Here is a 7,730-nt window from a genome sequence, read left to right as displayed (position 1 = left end):
CTCGTCTCAGGTCTCCAGCTGGCGGCCTCAAGCACGTGCATGTAACCAAATTCACCGGAAAGATCAGTCTGTTTCAAGACGATTCAAAGAGAAAACTTTAAGCGTTTAAAATATTAATCCCAGACAGAACAATTTACATTTTAACTTACATAAAATGAAAATATCACGGCCACTGAAAGTTCTCGGTCCTGATTGGCTGTGAGGTGTCTTCTCTTGACTGGACTAAATTTCCATTTCACGCTACCTTATATTTCTAGTCCGCTACAGTTTCAGGGGAAACATTGTATTTTGTGTTTCTCTACTCTTAGTCAACAATATTTTGTCGATTCAGAATAATAATCTAAATTAATGATGCTAAAGATCAGACTTTACTGATCCTTCTGTGAATTCATAAGATACTTAGTATATATAGTTTACATACCAGCTGTAAAAATGAACCTATTAATACATCAGTAATTAGAATTCTAAAATATACTGCACATTACTCTGAAAAGGGACATTCTGCAAAATGAGTGCTTTTACTATTTGTGCTTTCCTTATATTTTGCTGAAAATGCGACTGAATTTGAATGCAGGACTCGTAACAGAGTATTACACTATGGTATTGCTATGGTATTTACTTACTTAAGTAAAAGGTCTGAGTATTTCTTCCACCACTGCCGCGCAGTATAAACGAATACCTATGATGCAGGTTTTTGTGTGCAGTTGTAACTTAATTAACTCTAGGTGTTACTATACATGGCCACACAACAAAAACAGCCTTTGAATTTTGAGTTATTGTGCAATAAAAATGAAGAATACATCACTGCTCACAGAATATATAGTCACTGCTTCTTGTAAAAAGGCAGCAGGATTATCTCTAAATTGTATCCCTGTGTTGCTGTCATACAGTCGTGGCCAAACTGAGGTTCAGGGGCCCCTAAGGGTCCTTCACTGTGCTTCAGTGGGTGCCCTAGACATTACAAGGATTAGATTAAATCTCTCAGTTTGCAAAATGTGAAAATGAGCAAATTATAATTCTAAAAAGAGGTTTGTAACCAGTTTTCTGTCATCTCCCCTCATACAGAAAAGAAACCCTCAAGGTCACTCAGGTATGACATCTGAATTCATTTAAATCAATTCTGGGGAATAGTCTGTTGGTTCATAAAGTACAGTAAAAGCTTGTACAAGCACAAGGAATGTAATTATTAAGCCTATGACTGCCATTATGTTGGGAATGGACATAATACACTTCTTGGTTCAGTTTTCCAGCGTCATGGTTGGATACATTTTCCAAACCATTCAGCAGAGTCGCCCCCTGCTCCCATGACCTGACAACTCATCTTACTGTAAGTATTACTTCATGTCTCACTTTGAATCACTCCTCTCTTCTTTAGAAAGAACGTTTTTCGGTCTTACATTTTTCTAAACGGACCTTGTTTTTGTAGTACTCATACTGTGATCATACCAAAATATATTACACACAGGGATGTTTTCGGATGTGTTCTCTGGATGTTGTGTCTTTGCTGATGCTGATGCTGTTCTGCAATGCAGATGTTGCCAAACGCCAATTCAGTGTTGATCCAGCGGATGTTGTGTTTGGAGAGGATGCACTTCAGAAGTTCCAGAGTATGGTGACGTTTTTCATTTCACAACCTGTTACTCTTGGATTTAACAGTCTAGCTCAGGTGAAAACTGATAGCGCACTCAATAACAGCCAACCAGCTTCATCTATTTGCTTATTATACTGTATCTGACGTTTCCTTGACGTTATCTCTGGGTGTCTAAGATCCACTAGATCTAATTGTACATGTCTGTAGGACAGAAAAGGGCTTTCCTGTTTATATTAACAAGCTATGATGCTGCTTCCCAATCTTTTCCAGTTAGGATAGCACATAATGGACAGGGCTATGGAAGTCAAGAATAAATGAAACTCATAATGAAAGACCTTTGTTGTCTAATTTAGCTTGGTTTAGTCATGTAAACCTAGCCTGTGGAAATGCCTTAAGTGTTGTCTTCAATAACATGTTATTACACAAGTGTTTACTTCCCACTAGGTTCATCTGTTTCACTAGAATAGCTTTTTTAGCCTTTGGCTTCAGTCTGACATTGTTACAGCACCATTTTTCTGTGACAAAACATTGACAGATGCCTTAAATTCTCCAAATGCCCTTATTGGAACATTGTCTGTTGAGATTTTATTGTGTTATTTGACTTGCTATTAAAGTTTTCCTGCAAACTGCTAACCAAGCTAGCCATTATGCTAGCTATCTGAGACTAATGTGTTGCTAATACAAAATTCTAAGTAACAATAGTTCAACATTTTGCGAGTTAGTTGAGCTAGAGGGGACTACCGATCTTTACCAATCTGTCTGCTGAATGTAAACCTACCACCAGCGGTTGGTTAGCTTAGCTTAGCATTAAGACTGGAAACGGGTGTTTGTCTGTCCACAGATTAAAAACTCTGCCCACCAGTACCTCTAAATCTCACTAAATAACATGTTATATCTTGTTTGTTTTATCCATAAAAACAAAACAAAGGTTTTTATGGGAGGTAATGTGGCCGACTGTCTGTACACTGCAGTTTTTGTATGGATTAAACAAACAAGATAGGCTACCATGACTGGTAAGCTGAGGTGCAGGGAAGAGGATTTTGTTTCGTTTGGACAGAGCCGGCCTTGTTCTTGCCCTCTATTGTAAGCAAACCAAGTAGCCACATGTGGCTGGATTCTGGGATTAATTATGAGTTCACTCTTTTCACTTTTACATTTCTGGATTCTGTGTACAAAGTTATGTTTACTAGATTAATTACTATGTTGTACTTCCCATGGGGACTAAACATTCACCTGTGATACTTGTTGTCATCAATACTCTTGTCATTATGAAGCTTTCTTGTGAAAGTTTCATTTTTACATTAGCTTGGTGTAACTCTTTTTTGGTACCTCATTGTTTTCAGATTTATAATCACTTGAAGGCCACCTGTCTTCATCATTTATTGGGAGTGTGTTTAGCTATACTGTATAGCTATCAGTGCATCTACATGAATACTAAGTGAAGAAGATTTTTACACAGAAAAATAATGTTTTTAATCTTGAATTCAATTTTTCACAGCGGCACACCTTTTTTTAATAACTTGTTTAAAGCAATATAGCTATATTACTGATATATTGATCTAAAATACATATTGTATACTACACATAGCCTCTCACATTGAAGTTGCATTGTCATATCGGATAGAAAACTCTGTGTTGTCTCGGCTCAAACTCAAACTTGTTGCCTACCTTCATTATACGTGGCGCTTGACACTCTGTTTGTGGTTTATGGAGAGTCTGAATCCAAGGAATCGTGAAAACAGTCACCCACACATTAAGACAGTAAACAAAAATGTTTAAAACAGTGGTTTGTCTAGTTTCTGCAATTCTTCCACAAAATTTACTTTCATTGTCGTTCATTGCATAATGTAAATAATGGGCAGTCAAATTAAGGATAACTGAAAAACTTTTTTTAATTACTCAGCACAAAGGAGGAGACAGGCAGTACATGATTAGGTGTATTCAATGGATTTGATATTGTGTGCTAAAGTAGTAGAGCATAACTCAAAAAGATAAGACTGCTGGCTGTGTTGAAGGAACTTGATGTAATGCATAACTTTCAGCGTGAGCCATATAGAGTACATTTTTAAAGTAACCATCACAGTCCAATGAGAGTGTGTGTGTGTGTGTGTGTGTGTGTGTGTGTGTGTGTGTGTGTATGATTTTCCTCATCAAGAAGTGGGAGTGCGCTGTAATATAACACAGATGGAAACAAGGAGGACAGACGCCAAACTAACTACACCCGCCCATAACAACCTCGAGCACCATGTTCTCAGCTGTTTAATGTGGAGTTAACAGACAGTAAAAGCAATGAACATGAATTATCCACTGCTATTAAAATCACTCCTGGTACTAAGAAAAGATGGAGCTATTCTTGAGGCTAAGTGACTGATTTCCTGAGGAAGGGATGGGTTGAATAAAGAGGATAGTGGCTTTAACAAATGACTCCTGGTGCCAGCTGGTTAATCGCACAGATACGGTGTCACCTACTGCCCATCGCAGTCTGCCTGAGGTCACTGACAGTGTGAGAAATCGATAGTGTGCCGGTATTCATGTCACAGCACACTTACCAGAATCAGTTTAAAAGCTCCAGTAGTTTTAGAGTAGCTTGAAACAGCTAAACTGCTGTAAATCACCTACAAATGACAACACAATACAGGATAATACAGGATACTGTACTTTATTCTCGGCATGTAGTGAAATATTGTACAGAGTACCTTAATTTTTATTTTTTGTGCTTGTTGTATAGTAGATGGTTGTAATAGTATTTGAGGAGGTTTCTTCTTTTCTTATTCATAATATGCATCTGTTTTTGTACTTCCTTTTTGGTGATTAACACCAAGTTTTTACCTGTGAGGGATCAATAAAGTTAATCTTATCTATCAACGTTGTTTTTCGGCAACTGTGTCTTTGTCTTTCTCTCTTCTGTAAAATAAATAACTAAATTTGAATATAGGCCTCATTATAGTGATATCTCCTCACAGGAGTTGATCTGTTTGTTCTCTCACAGGACAGGGGTTAACATCATATAAAACTTTCCAAGAATTATGAACTGCACACGCCTTTTTCCTCAAGCTTCCTGAAGACGATTTCCTGATAAAAACGTCCGAACAGATCCTGTCTATTAACGTGTGTGATTCGGCCCATTACCCGGCTGCATCACTTGGGACAGTCCCGTCCGTATCGGCACCGCCCAGCAGGCTGCATCATCATCCGTCCGGCCAGCCGCGCTTCCCCGCTGAGGTCACAACAGCCCTCCCCCTGCGCGCACCGGCAGGACCGGAGAGCTCAGATAAAAACTGGGAGCTGAGGGTTAACCGGCTCAGTCCAAGCGACAAATCCCAAGGACAATCAGTGTACTGCTGCAGAGACGCTGAGAAGTGAGCCATCCAGAAGACTTTTCAGTCGGTAAGAGCCTCTTTTTTTGTCGTACTTGCTTTGCGCAGATGAGGACGGATCAATGCAGACTGTGCATAGAGCTGTTTTCGGCTAACAAGTTCTTATTGCGGTTCATTCTGAATTGTGCCTTTTTAACATTATCATTATCTGAATTCAATGGATAGACTTGGATGTTGATACTCAAACATTTAATATGCATCTGTTACATCTTATTGTCTCATTTGCATTTGATGACAAGTAATTGAAATATTTTAGCCAGTACTCTTCAAGTTCATTATATCAAAAAATATGTCCGGACAATATTCAGTACCATTGTGTTAAGTCTTACAGCTGAATCTTATATGATTAGATGATAAATTAGTGTTTTTTTTTAATGCTTATTAGTAAAAATGAATAAAAACTCATCAGAGAGACAGTGAGGAATATATATTTAATGCTGTGCTGTACCCTGCAACTCAGTGTGATTAACAGTTGAGTCAAGGTGACACCCACAGTTTATAAACATAATTATATGATATTAATTCATCTGGCTTCACATTAACTGTGTGGGCAGCTGAAATTGTGATTTTGGATAACCATGTGCTCATTCATTTGGCATCCCAGCCTTTTCTCACTCTGATTTCAGCAGCTCTCTCATCTGCGTCCAGCTGTTTAATCTGTTTAGAACACGACTACACAAATTCCCTCACACACTCAATCTCCATCCTCAAACATGTCTCAGAGATGTGTAACGGGCGTCATCAAGGTCACTACGAATCTTTTTGCACCATCAAAAAATCACAGTGTTACAAATGTCACAAGAACACAGTGATATTGTGCTCTGCTGCTGTGCTTGTTATCGAGGAACATCCCTACTATGATATTATGTTTCCTCTGTGTGCACGTGCGTACCACTCAGAGCCAGAACCTGCACAGGAGCACTGACATGCAGCCTCCTTATCAGGCTGATGAGCCGGATTTGCGTCTGAGCTGGAACTTTGGGAGTTCTCCTCTCTGGCTTCCATCAGCGCTGATACTCTCCATCGCACAGATACTCTGAAGTGTTGCAAGTTGAGTTTGTATCCATTATCTGCATTCCTGGCACTGTGGCAGCCAGCTATGTTTGTGCCTCACACTGATGCTTGTGACTCACGGGATCGGCGGGTTGGGTCTTAAAGCTCTAAGTGAAGAGTAGGTCAGACAGAGGATGGTGATGGATTAGACTGTGGGAGCAATGATCAGCGGATGACGCTGAATCCCTCAAGAGTCAGTAATTCAACACTGTACTGCAGCGTTCACAGGACAAACACTCTCTTTCACGTCTCCACTCTTCCTCTCCGACTACATTTTTGGACTGTATCTTCATCTAATGAGCTCGATACTGGTTAGAAAGCCTATCAATGCCTCTATCTGTGTCTCTTCCTTCAGCTCTTTCTGTACAGTCCTGGAAACTGGGATGACTCAGGACTACTCACTGCCTTTCTGCTGACCTCAAGGATTTGATTTCATCTCCCTCCTCTCCCCTTTCTCATCCCTCTCCCCCTTTCTCTCCATTCTCTCCCCTCTCTCCATACTTTCATGTCCTTCCACGTAGCTGTCTCTTCTTGCACCATTATCTCCTCAGTTTATACGCATTTCTAATGTCAACACCTGCTCTCTCTGCCTGCGTCTTTTGGCCTTGGGCCTGTGTTTCTTTCTGATAAGGAGTTCAAAGCTCCTCTGCACAAAGGGAGGCTGTGAGGCAACAATGCAGCCCTGTGTTCTTGGGGACTTTACAGAGAGGGATCACAGCTGGTTTATTGAAGCTTAACTGAAAACCCCGCAGTAAAGAATGCATAATGCCTGCTAAGTAGCTTACTGTCATGATATTGCATGCCATAACACATTATCAGCAAACGTACTAGACACAGGCAGACCTCAACTGAAGGAACAAGGCCTCAACAGAAGCTATTGTAAAAGGTCAAATCCCAGTTGATCAAACCGGCTCAAATACGTTTTGTGAGGTTCAGATTTAACGGAAATGCCCGCTGCCAGCCTGCTGTGACAAGTGAATGGTATTTACGATCCACAAATGTTGAGCTCTCCAAGAAACACTGTTGAGAAACTGTCTTCAGTGCCAAAGAAAATCAAGCTATAAACATGCTACAGAGCTCACAGTAAAGGTGTTTCCTCTGCCACTTCCTCCCCTGAGTGCCAGTGTGTGGGCAGTCCACCCACTCTAACTCCTTTATTAAGTATCATTTCTGACATTTCCATAGATGAGAGAGAGGAAAGTGACCTCAGATGTTTTAAAGTGCACAGTGAACCAAAACTTGAACCTCACAGGCAGATGCAAGTATCTTCCCTGCACGCCGTTTAACCATTCTGACCGCTTAAGACATTTCGGCCTTGTTACTGGAAGAAAAGAATGTCTCACCTTTACAACCTCAGTGCACCATCATCATCACACATCCACGTTAATGGCCCAGTGAAGATGTCAAAGAATGTGGTCAGCACTTAAGACCAGCTCCTTGAAATGCACTGACAGCTGCACATTTATAGGAAGTGAATAACGTTCATTTTCAGCTCAGTGTGTGTGAGTATCTTTTAATATGTGTCTCTCATCATATGTTGCAAGTGTTTGCTCGACTAATGTGGGGCATCTTAAAACCACTGTTGTGAAGCTGCGGCTGACTCACAGTCTGGCTGCTGTTGCTCCAAAGAAGTTTTCATTTCTTCCATTCATATTTGACCTACTAGGGGAACCACACTCTCCTCAGGCTGCATACTTGGTTGTACATGT

This window comes from Chaetodon auriga, chromosome 5, assembly GCF_051107435.1.
Source record: "Chaetodon auriga isolate fChaAug3 chromosome 5, fChaAug3.hap1, whole genome shotgun sequence".
Classification (NCBI taxonomy): domain Eukaryota; kingdom Metazoa; phylum Chordata; class Actinopteri; order Chaetodontiformes; family Chaetodontidae; genus Chaetodon; species Chaetodon auriga.
This window is presented reverse-complemented; position numbering follows the sequence as displayed.